We start from the raw sequence: 13192 nt of genomic DNA, 5'->3' as shown, positions 1-13192 counted from the left end.
TGCCAGACTTTGAAACTATTTTAAGACAGAATGTGGGAAAGACCACAATTAGCTATGTCAGTGCTATCTGAATGATAATGATTAGCAGAAGGGCTTCTTTCCTTTTGAAAATACTGTGAATGTGCAGTTTGACAGTGGCCACTATTTTCACTTTTCTACTTTCTAAGCAAGAAGAACTGGAGCTGGGCATTATTGTCTTTAATATGTCCTGGAAAGTCAATAATCATGGTAGTGTTCATGTATTTAACCTTCACTAAAAATTACAGCAGTAAACTTTTTCCCAGTTGGTCTATAAAGCTCTTTTCCCCCTTCGTCCTTCTCTTTCTCCTCCCGTTTTTTTTTCCTGTTGTCCTTTTTCCTGCCTGTCTCTCTTTCTCTTCCCCACCTTTCTCCTTTCCTCTTCGTCTCCCCGCCACTCTCTCCTACTGTCTCTCTCTCTCTCTCCCTTTTCCCCCTCTCTCCCCACCCCTTCCTCCTCCTCTCTGGCTCACCCAGTGCCTGTTCTGTTGGGGGATTCTCAGCCATGACATCTGCTTACAGCCTTTGGGCCTTAGCTCAGAGCAGCCCTGGGACACTCTGTCCAGCGGCTGCCCCTCTTTGGAGTGCTGCCACAGACATAAAGAGGACGGTGGCCCTGCTGGAGGCTCCAGAGACACTGCTGCCAGCATGGACCTGCTGCTCTGTCTTTCCTTTTTAACCTTTTTAACTGCCATAGCAGATACTGCAGAGCTAGGGCCAGCCTACATCCTTTCTTTTTCCTCCTCTCCCCCTGTGTTTTAGCACCTGCCAGGGCACTACCCTGCAAATAGCTCTCAACCCCAAACATTACTCAGGTATACTTGCTTCTGGCAAAGATGTAGGTGAATAAAACAGAATGGAATTCTAAGAGAAAAATCAGATGCCCAGGGAGGTGTAAAGGACACATACAAGGAGATACAAAACGTTGAAGGTAAAATGAGAGAGAATCGGATGTCAGCATAAGGAGTAGTTCTTTAGGAGAGAAAAATGTCATGAGAGAGAAGTAATGGACTTAGAATCCCTCTTCTGAAGAAAAATTCTTTGGGGAGAATAAAATGTATCATGTCTCTGTTTTCTGAATATGTCTTGCTCCCTGCAAAACTTTCCAGATAGGTCACACGGGGTTTCCAGCAGTCTCATGATGACAAGAGCAGCATGCTTTTTAGGTTAATTTACTTTCTTACTGGGATATAACACGCATGTGGTAAAGTGCGTGGAATTCTGTATGTATCTACGCCCATATAACAAACACTCACAGGGAATCTAAAGCATTTCCAGTGCCAAAAAGCTTCCACTCATGTCCCTGTCCAGCTAATATACGTCTTAGTGATAGCTACTCTTCTGATTTCTACTGTCATTTACTTATTTTGCTCAGCAGCAAACTTTTGAATACACACACACACACACACACACACACACACAAACACACACACACACAAACACCCTGGTGGTGCCAAAAAAATGTATATACATTTTAAGAGACATATACACATTTAAGAGATGTTTTTGGCACCCTCCATATACAAGACCAGACAATTAAGTTCGTGAACTTGTTACAGTGATGTTGCTAACCTTTTTTGATATCAGAGCAATGATTCATTATGAATTTGTACCAGCTGGACAAACAGTTAACCAAGTTTCCTATTTGGAAGTGCTGAAAAGGCTCCATGAAAAAGTTAGACGAAAACGACCTGAACTCTTCACCAACAATTCATGGCTCTTGCATCACAACAATGCACCAGTTTACACGGCACTGTCAGTGAGGGAGTTTTTAGCCAGTAAACAAATAACTGTATAGGAACACTCTCCTTACTCACCTAATCTGGCCCTCAGTGACTTCTTTCTTTACCCAAAGATAAAGGAAATTTTGAAAGGAAGACATTTTGACGACATTCAGGACATCAAGGTTAATACGATGACAGCTCAGATGGCCATTCCAGAAAAAGTTTCAAAATTGCTTTGAAGGGTGGACTAGGCGCTGGTGTCAGTGGATAGCTTTCCAAACGGAGTACTTAGAAGGTGACTGTAGTGATATTCAGGTATGTAGCATTTTTTCTAGGATTAGTTTGCGAACTTAATTGTTACACGGTGTGTGTGTGTGTGTGTGTGTGTGTGTGTGTGTGTGTGTGTGTATCAATAACTCTTTATTCTTAAGCTGCACCTTACTTTAAAAAAAAAGATAATCTTTTCCTATTTGAAGTTTTAAATTTGAAGAACTACGAAAAACACAGCTAAAAGAAAACTGGACCTTCATTGTGTATATATTTCTTTCATAATTAGGATAAAATTACTGAAAAGTCAAAAAGAATGGATTAGATTTTCAGTGCACTAATAATCCGGGTGACTTCACTACTTGGCAGTCTAATGTTCATGGGACAATTACCAACTACAACAACTAATTGTCTTGGCTAAAGTGTCACAGGGGGTTACAGCTTATTAAGCAGCTGCCACGCTCCTCCCCAGAGATGGCTGCATTTCAGAACTGGGTGAGGTGATGCTCTCCCTCTCTTTCCCGTGTCTCTGCGGTTTTGTGAGGTTTAATTAGTTAATGTTCATAATGTGCCCTGAGATCCTCAAATGTGAGGTACTATCCCAGGAAAAAATTGAGAAGTGGTATAATATAGCTCACAACTAAAAACACAATTGAGACTGCAAATTTAATTGTTATTTTATTGCTTATATCACCTATCTAGCTTAGAGTGCTTTTTTCTAGTGAGAGTGAAGGCAAAATTTGCTAGAATTTCTAAGTGAGACGGCTTATCTGAAGTGGGTTTACCATGAAACTAATAAAGCTGGAGGATCAGGCCCCCCCAGTACAGCTTCCCCTTGTATGGACCCCTCCTGACGCACAGCTACTATTGCATTCATAATTTTGCATTCTTTTTCTTAAAGAGGGCTCCCAACTTGTATAGACTTTAGGTTCCACAAGACTTTGGTATGCCCTGCTCTTTACTAGTAGGAATAATACATAGGGAAAGTGAAATAATATATTTTAAAGATATTAGGAAAAAATAATAGTATACAACCTGGCATTTGTAACATTTATTTGAAATATCAACCAAAAACCCAACAAGATTTTTTTGTGAAATGAAATACACTGATTATAAAAGAGTAAATATGGAGAAATAGGTAGACAACAAAATTTAAGAAATAAGAACAAAAAGTAGGCCAAACTTCCTAATGAATATTAAGACATATTATAAAGCCATATTATTAAAACAGTTTTATTGGAGTAGGAATAGAACAGAATGGAATCCAGAAAAGAGCCAGACAATTATGAAATGGTGATACATGTTAAATGTGGCATTTTGAATTGGTGACGAAAGAATAAGCTATACAACAAAGAGTGCTGCCTAATCATATGACAAAAAAGTAATCTGATCCCCTATTTCATACAATAGACAAAAATAATCTGCAGATATGTTAACAGCCTAAAAAAATTTTTTTAAATAATCTGAAATTACTAGAAAAGGAAAATATCTCTATGATCTTGGTGGTGGAAAATTCCTTCCTTAAAAATGCAAAAGGCAAAAGTCATAAAAGAAAAATATCGACATATTTGACCACATCAAAATCTAAGAGTTCTGATAAAGTATCACTAAAAAGTATTTTTTTAAAACAGTAGATACACAGAGAAAATAATTGCTACACATATAATAACCCAACAATTGAATTCCAGTTAAAAAGAAACAACCCAATAAGGCAAGGAGCATGAATGGACAGGAAACGTAAATGACCAATAAACACACAAAAGTGTTTAATCTTAGTAATACTCAGAGAAATAAAATTGAAACAATATCTCCTTTTATATCTATCATACTAGCAAAAGTTAAAAATGCTGTTAACACTGAGGATTAGAGAACTAGGAAAAGCTCTGAAGGTCGCTGATATGGCCACATTTGGTGGCAACACATTTGGTGACTATTTCCAAGCCCAGCAGGAACAATTCTGGGAATATAACCTGTGAAAACTCTTGCAAGGGGCCCAAAGAGACATGTACCAGGATGTTTGTTGCAGCACTCTTTGAAATCACAAAATTACGGAAATAACTTAAATGTTTATCTAAGGACAAATGTAGCACATTCCATACAGTATATACTACCCAGAAGGTAAAATAAGTGTCTTGGACCTGTGCACATCAACATTATTAAATATCAAAGACTTGAATTTCAAAACGTCACATACCCAAGAGACACCATTTATACAGAAAACACTGCCACAAAATGGTAGTATCTTTTCTACAAATACATGGACTTCATATAAAAGCATAAAAAAGAGGTCTGGATGGATACATACTAACATTATAACAATGGCTATTTCTGAGGAGAAGGAAGAGAAACAGGCTTGGATGTTGATCAAAGGGAACTCAACTTTAATTGCATTATCCTAAGTTTTTAAAGGAGGACAGTTTCATGTATTACTAATGCACTTAAGATTAAAAAAGAATGTCTAATGATAAAAGTAAATTTCTATCTTCGAAACAGTCTTTTTGTTTAGCATTATATTATGGCTGAGTTCAGAAAAGACTGACAAATGAATTTAAGTCACTCAGTTTTAAGAAGAGGAAAGATTAGAGGTTCAAGTTAAATCATTCTTTCAACTAAAGTTCAATGGAGAAAAATGAGTTGTAGGCACTCAACTAGGTACCAGAACTAAATAATGAATAAAATGTAGTCCTTCCTACTCTAAGAGGTTCACAACTGATCAGGGTTTACAGGCGCACTCGCGCGCGCGCGCGCGCGCGCGCGCACACACACACACACACACACACACACACACACACCCTAACTATCACACTGAGTGTTCATTTATTTATTTATTCATTCATTCATTTAAAATTTATACTTCACACCTACCATCTGGAATACAATATGATTCTAGGTGTTGGGGATTCAGCAATGAACAAGACCAATTTGCACTGCCCGAAGTAAGTCAACGACAAAATATTAAGTTATGGTAGATGGCATGTAGAAAATAAGCTCTTGGGAGCTTCTTTAGGTTGAGTGGTTAGAGAAGGATAAGAAATAGCATCAAAATAAAAGAGAATGGAAACAATAAGCACAAACAACTCTTTGAAGGAGTTTTGCTAAAGAGTGAAGATGTCCTTATTTCTTCACGTTTTCCTTCCTTGGATTGCCTCTGGCCCTTTCTTTGTGTTAGTTTCCTATGGCTGCTGTAACAAATTACTATTCAGTTGATGACTTAAAACAACAGATATGTATTCTCTCACAGTTCTAGAGTCCAGAAATCCAAATTCAGTATCCTGGGCAGAAATCAAAGTGTCAGCAGGGCCATGCCTCCTCTGGAGGCTCTAGGAGAGAACCGATTCCTGCCTCTTCAAGCTTATGGTGGTTTATGGTGGATGCCAGCATTCCTTGCCATGTGGCCACATCACTCCAATCTCTGCCTCTGTGGCCACATGGCTTCCTCCTCTTCTGTCTGTATTATCTCTCTCTCTCTCTCTGTCTCTCTCTCTGTCTCTCTCTCTGTCTCTCTCTCTCTCTCTCTCTCGTAAGACACTTGTGATGGCATTTAGGGCCCCTCAAATAATCTAGGATATTCTCCTTATCTCAAGATCCTTAATCACACCTACAGAGACTCTTTTTCTGAAAACTAAGGTAATATTTTCAGGATCCAGGAATTAGGATGTGGACATCTTTTGGTAGGTTATGTTTCAGTCTACCTCAGTAGGCACTTATTGCTGACTGAGTGCTGTGTAGCCATCCAAAGGCTTACTAGGAAGGTCAAACTCAACTTGTCCAAATCAGAAATCATGGTATCTCCATCAAATAATTCATTCACTGTTATTCCAGTCTTGCAAAATGGTTCCACCATCGAATCAGTTTCTGAAGTCATCCTTGATATTTCCCCCTTCTGCAACCTTCCTTTTCCATATGCAGTAAAACATCAAATTCCATCAATTCTCCAAAATATCTCTCAGATTCATCCATAACCATGGCTCTGGTTCAGTTGCTCCTCATCTTCTTCCTGGACATTCTATTAGCCTTTGTAAAGTCTTCCTGCAAACTGGAAATTGACCATGTATCCCTTTCTAATTAAAGATTCCTAATGGTTCATCATCAGGTATGTTGTAATTAAATAAAATCTAAACTCTTTCACAAGATATGCAAGACTTTGATTGCCTTGCCTCAGTCTCCTGTCCTGCTTCATATCCTGTTAATCCCTCACTTCATGCTCCAGCAACAGTAAACTTATATTTTCCCCTAACAAGCCATGATCTCTAATACCTCCTTATTTTGCACATTTTGTTCCCTCTGCCAAGAAAATCTTTCTGCTTACTTACCTAGAAAGCTCAAATTTGTTTCTGAAGTTTTGAATCAAAACTTTTCTTTTCTGTGAAGTCTATGCTGATGCTCTCAAAATGACTTAGGTTTTATGGTGCTATGGTCCCACCACAAAGTTTTTATTCTCCAAGACAATTCTTTTATTGTAAATTCATTTGTCTTGCATGTTTATCCTGCCATTAGACAGTAGTAGACTCACCATACACTAGACTAAGCTCCTAAACCTATGGGATATACTCAGTATTTACTGAATGACCAAAAGAATAGCAAAAGGCTGATAATCAAGTCCACAATGATACAAAGGAAAACACTAGGCAGGCTGCATAAAAGGAAGACTAGGGGCTTTTTTCAAGAAAACTCTCCCCACCTGGACTGCAGTGCAGACTCCAAGCCATAAAGTATGAAAGACTTGAGTTTAGTGCACTGATAATTCCCAGATCACTGTCTTGAGAGGAGACCATCGGTTTTAGCCTCCTCCAGTCTAAATTGGAGTCTGTACCTCTTTATGACAGGAGAAAGGAGGCCATGACAAAAATTATTGTGTTTTTTGTGTGAACATGGGTTACAATGATGATGCTGATTTTTCACCCTCCCTGTATTTAAGCCCTTTGTCATGTAGTATCCTCTCACTCTGATTATGGGCTCAGCCATGTGACCTGCTTTAGATTAGTGACATGAGTTAGTTCAAAGCCTAAACTTCAAGGGCCTTGTGTGTTTCCATTCAATTTCTTGCACCTCTTCCATCACCAGGAGAACATGCCCAATCTAGCCTGCTAAAGGAAAGAAGCACGTGAAGCTGAGCAAAGGCCAGCCTAGACCAGCCAATAAACAATCAACCCCAAAACCTGTGAGAAGACCCAGCGAACATCAGCAGAGCTGCCCAGCTGACCCCAACTGCATGAGCAAAACATGTTAACTGTGGTATGCCACTGTAGTTGTTAGCAGCATTATTGTGGTGATGGATTATTGAAGCGGTCACAAAATATAATAGAGAGAATAGACCAAATCCTGAAGCTACTTCTTTGAAAATGCTAATTAAATTGACGGGTGAGATTAAGAAAGAAAGACAAATAACACAAGGAATGAAACATAAGGAACATATATAAAGTAAGATGGTAGATATAAATCCTTAAGAACATTAAATATAAACAGACTAAAGAATTAGGAAACAGGGCGGCCAGATAGCTCCTTTAGTTAGAGCATGAGCTCCTAACAACAGGGTTGCTAGTTCGATTCCCACATAGGCCAGTGAGCTGCGCCCTCCACAACTAGATAGAAGACAACGAGCTGCTGTTGAGCTTCTGGAGGGACGGCCAATGGTTCAGTTGGTTAGAGCGCAGGCTCTCAACAACAAGGTTGCTGGTTCAATTCCCTCATGGAATGGTGGGCTGTGCCCCCTGCAACTGAAGATTGAAAAAGGCGACTGGACTTAGAGCTGAGCTGCGCCCTCCACAACTAGATTGAAGGACAACTACTTGGAGATGATGGGCCCTGGAGAAACACACTGTTCCCCAATATTCCCCAATAAAATTTATAAAAATAGAAAAAAAGAATTTAAAAAAAATGGTTGTCACACTAGATTAAAAACAAGGACATCATTTAGAATCAAAGGACAGATAAAGAATTTCCCAAACAAGAAAAAGCTAAAGAAGTTTATGACCACCAAACCAGTATTACAAGAACTATTAAAGGGACTTCTGTAAGTAGATAAGAAAAGATAAAAAATATGAATGAGAAAATATAGGAAAGAAAAAACTTCTCACTGACACAGGTGAAACACTTAGTAAAAGCAGTGGATCATCTAACTATAAGCTAGTATAAAGTTTAAAAGGCAAAAGTAGAAAGATCATATGTAATGACGACAAATTATGGGATATGCACAAATACACAAGAAGTAAAAAATAATGACAAGGGCCACGTGGCAGAGAACCACAACTGCACGTAGACCTGAGGGTGACTTCCAGCCAGCAGACAGCCACAAGGAAGTGAATTTTGCCAACACCCTGAATAAGCTTGGAAGCTGATTCTTTCCCAGTCAAACATCCAGATAAAAAATCAGTCTGGCCGACAACTTGACTGCAATCTTGTGCAACAGCACATAATCCAGCTACACCATGCCCAGACTCGTGACTTATGGCAACTTAAATGTGTATGTTGTTTTGAAAAAAGAATAATAATAATAATAAAATATAAATGTGGAGAGGATAAGTAAAAATCATAGTGATTTTGAATGTGTTTGAACTTAGGCAACCGTTATTTAAAAATATACTGCTATAAACATAAATTAGTATAGATGAAGCACATAGTAACCACAAACCAAAATCTACAAGAGAGATGCAAGAAATAAAGAGAAAGGAATCCAAATATAACACTATAGAAAGTCATCAACATACAAAAGAGCAAGAAAATAAGAAAGGAACAGACAAGAACTATAGAAACAATCAGAAAACAATAAAATGACAATAACTACATACCTATCAATAATTACTTTAAATGTAAATGGACTAAATGCTCGAATCAAAAGACATAAGGTTACTGGATGGATAAAAAAAAAAAAAAAAAAAAAAAACAACCCAAAACAAGAACCTTACATATGCTACCTACAAGAGACGCACTTTAGACTGAAAGACACACAGACTGAAAAGTAAAGGGATGGAAAAAGTATTTCACACAAATGGAAATGAAAAAATAAAAAGATGGGGTAGCAATACTTATATCAGACAAAACAGACTTTTAAAAGAGGGCTGTAACAAAAGACAAAGAAAGGCATTTCATAATGATAAAGGGATCAACCCAACAAGGGGATATAACTCTCATAAACATCTACGCACCCAAGGTAGGAGCACTTCAATATACAAAGCAATATTGACAGACATAAGGCAGAGATTGGCAGTTAAATACAGTCATAGTAGGGGATGTTAACACCCATTGACAAAATCGATAGATCATTCAGACAGAAAATCAACAAGGAAACAATGGCCTTAAATGATATTAGACCAAATGGACTTAATATTTTTAGGATATTTCACCCAAAAGCAGCAGAATATACATTCTTTTCAAGTGCACTTGAAACATTTGCCAGGATAGACCACACATTAGGCTAAAAAACAAGTCTCAATAAATTTAAGAAAGAAATCATATCAACTATCTACTCTAATCACAAAGTTTTGAAACTAGAAATCAATTACTAGAAAAAAACTGAAAAACACACAAACACACTGAGGCTAAATAACATGTTACTTACAATGATTAGGTTAACAATGAAATCAAGGAAGAAATAAAAAGATACCTTGAGAGACATGCAACTGTAACAATGACCCAAAATCTAAGGGACACAGCCAAAGGAGTTTTAAGAGGGTAATTCATAACAATACTAGCCTACCTCAAGAAATAAGAAAAATATCAAATAAACAATCTACCTTACACCTAAAGGAACTAGAGAAAGAAAAACAAACAAAGCTGAAAGTGAGAAGAAGGAAGGAAATAAAGATCAGAATGGAAATAAATAGAGGCTAAAAATAAGAAAAAAAATACAAAAGATTAATGAAACTAAAAGCTGATTCTTTTAAAGGTAAATAAAATTGATAAACTTTTAGCCAGACTCATCAAGAAAAAGAGAACTCCCAAATAAATAAAATCAGAAATGAAATGGAGAAGTGCAACCAACACCACAGAAATACAAAATATTATAAGGAAATACTATGAACAATCAACCATATGCCAACAGATTGAACAATCTGGAAGAAATGGATAAATTCCTAGAAACATACAATCTTCCAAGGCTGAATCAGGAAGAAATAAAATATGTGAACAGACTGATAACTACTAACAAAATAGAATCAATAATAAAAAAATCTCCCAACAAAAAAAGTCCCGGACCAGATGGATTCATAGGTGAACTTTACCAAACATTCAAAGAAGAATTAATATTTATCCTTCTCAAACTATTCCAAAAAATTGAAGAGGAGGGAAGACTCCTCAACTCATTTTATTAGGAGAGCATTTCCCTAATACCAAAACCAGCAAAAGACACTACAAACAAAGAAAATTACATGCCAATATCCCCGACAAACACAGATGTAAAAAAATCCTTAACAAAATATTAGCAAACCAAATTCAGCAATACTATAAAAAGTTCATATACCATAATAAAGTGGGATTTACTCCTGGGATGCAAGGCTGGTTCAACAGTCACAAATCAATTAACATGATACAAAACATAAACAAAATGAATAAAAATCATATGACCATATCAATAGATGCAGAAAAAGTGAAAAAACCCAACATCCATTTATGAAAAAAACCCTCAACGAAGTAGAAATAGAGGGACAATTCCTCAACATAATAAAGGCCATATATGAAAAAACACACAATTAATATCACACTCAATAATGAAAACCTGAAAGCATTTTCTCTAAGACCAAGAACAAGACTTTTATAGACTTTCACCACTTTTATAGAACATAGTATTGGAAGTCCTACCCATAGCAATCAGACAAGAAAAAGAAATAAAATCTAAATTGAAAAGGAAGAAGTAAAAGTCTCATTATTTGCAGGTGATAAGATATATAGAGAGAGACCCCTAAAGAATCCACCAAAACAATGATTAGGAAAAATAAGTGAATTCAGTAAAGAAGCAGGATACAAAATTAATATTCAGAACTCAGTTGCATTTTTATACACCAATAATGAACCATCAGAAAAAGGAACCACAAAAAAAAATCCCATTTACAATTGTATCAAAAATAATAAAATACCTAGAAATAAATTTAAGCAAGGAGGTAAATGACCTGTACTCAGGAAACTATAAGACACTGAAGAAAGAAAGTGAAAGAGATACCAATAGATGGAAGGATATACCACGCTCATGGGTAGGAAGAATTAATATTTAGTTAAAATGTTCATACTACCCAAAGCAATCTATAGATTCAATGTAATCCCTCTGTAAATACCAATGGTATTTTTCACAGAACTGGAACAATTAATCCTAAAATTTATATGGAACCATAAAAGACCCTGAATATCCAAAATAATCTTGAGAAAGAACAAAATTGTCGGTATCACACTAACTGATATCAAATTATACTACAAGGCCATAGTAATTAAAACAGCATGGTATTGGCATAAAAACAGACACATAGATCAATGGAAAAGACCAGAGAGTCAGAAATAAACCCATGCCTATATAGTCATTTAATCTATGACAAAGGAAGCAAGGATATACAATGGAGTTAAGACAGTCTATTCAATACATGGGCCTGGGAAAACTGGAAAGACACATGCAAAAAAAATGAAACTGGACCATCTTCTTGCTCCATATACAAGAATACACTCAAAATGGTTTAAAGATTTAAACATAAGACCCAAAACCCATAAAACTCCTAGAAGAAAACATAGACAATAAACTATCTGACATAGCTCTTATTGATGTTCTTTTGGATGTCTCATCGAGCAAGGGAAGTGAAAGAAAAAATAAGCACATGGGACTACATCAAACTTAAGAGTGTTTGCACAGTGAAGGAAACCATCAACAAAATGAAAAGACAATCTACTGAATGGGAGAATAATATTTGCCAACGATGCATCCCAAAAAGGGTTAATATCCAAAAAATGTAAGGAAACCTTACAACTTAACATACACACACACAACAACAACCAGATTAAAAAATGGGCAGATACTTAAATAGACATTTGTCCCAAGAGTACATACAGATGGCAATAGACCATGAAAAGATGTATGAAAAGATGCTCACCATCACTATTCATCATGGAAATGCAAATAAAAAACACAATGAGACATCACCTCACACCTGTCAGAATGGCTATCACCAACAAGACAAATAATAACAAGTGTTGGTGAAGATGTGGAGAAAAGGCACCTTTTTGCACTGCTGGTGGGATTATAAATTGGTGTGGCCACCATGGAAAACAGTATGAAGATTAAAAAATTAAAAAAAGAACTATCATATGATCCAGTGATTCCACTTCAGGGTATTTATCCAGAAAAAAATGAAAACACTACCTCAAAAAGATATATGTACCTTATGTTCATTGCAGCATTATTTACAATAGCCAAGATATGGAAGCAACGTAAGTGTCCATCAATAGATAAATGTATAAGAAATTTGTTGTACATATACACAATGGAATATTATTTACCCAATCAGCCTGAGGGTCAATCCTTCCCATTGACATGCCAAGAGCAATCAAGGCTCAACTACAACAGGAGGGCACGTACAACCTACACAAGGGACACACCTTGAGCATCTCGCTCAGGTGACCAAGGCGACTGTGCCACTGGGCCCTAGAGGATACCTACTACATAAGGCCACTCTACCAAGTTTGGGAAATGGAGCAGCTCTACCTAATACAGGAAATCAAACACAGGGAGGCAGCCAAAATGAGGAGACAAAGAAACATGTCCCAAATGAAAACACAGAACAAAACTCCAAAAAAAGATCTACACAAAATGGAGACAAGCAGCCTAAAGGATGCTCAATGATTTCAGTGAGAACTTCAAGAAAGAGATAGGAAACATAAAAATGGAGATAGAAAACATAAAAAGACCCAGTCAGAAAGGAAGAATGAAATAAGTGAAATAAAAAATACATCAGTGGGACTCAATAGCAGATTAGATGAAGCAGAGGAGTAAATCAATGATTTGGAAGACAAGGCAGCAGAAAACACCCAATCAGAACAGCAAAAAGAAAAAAGAATTTAAAAAAATGGGATAGTTTAAGGGGTCTCTGGGATAATATCAAGTGTACCAATATTCGTATCATAGGGGTACCAGAAGGAGAAGAGAGAGAGCAAGGAATTAAAAACCTATTTGAAAAAATAATGATGGAAAACTTCCCTAACCTAGTGAA

The 13192-nt window shown here is 36.8% G+C and overlaps 1 protein-coding gene across 5 annotated transcripts in view; it reads right to left on the bottom strand.

Moving 5' to 3' along the window:
- The window catches only part of CFAP61 (cilia and flagella associated protein 61), a 336449-nt gene that overhangs the window by 231666 nt on the left and 91591 nt on the right, over positions 1-13192 (bottom strand). The gene's annotated exons all lie outside the window — the stretch shown is intronic.

Source organism: Rhinolophus ferrumequinum, chromosome 23, assembly GCF_004115265.2.
Source record: "Rhinolophus ferrumequinum isolate MPI-CBG mRhiFer1 chromosome 23, mRhiFer1_v1.p, whole genome shotgun sequence".
NCBI classification, from domain to species: Eukaryota; Metazoa; Chordata; class Mammalia; order Chiroptera; family Rhinolophidae; genus Rhinolophus; species Rhinolophus ferrumequinum.
This window is presented reverse-complemented; position numbering and strand designations above follow the sequence as displayed.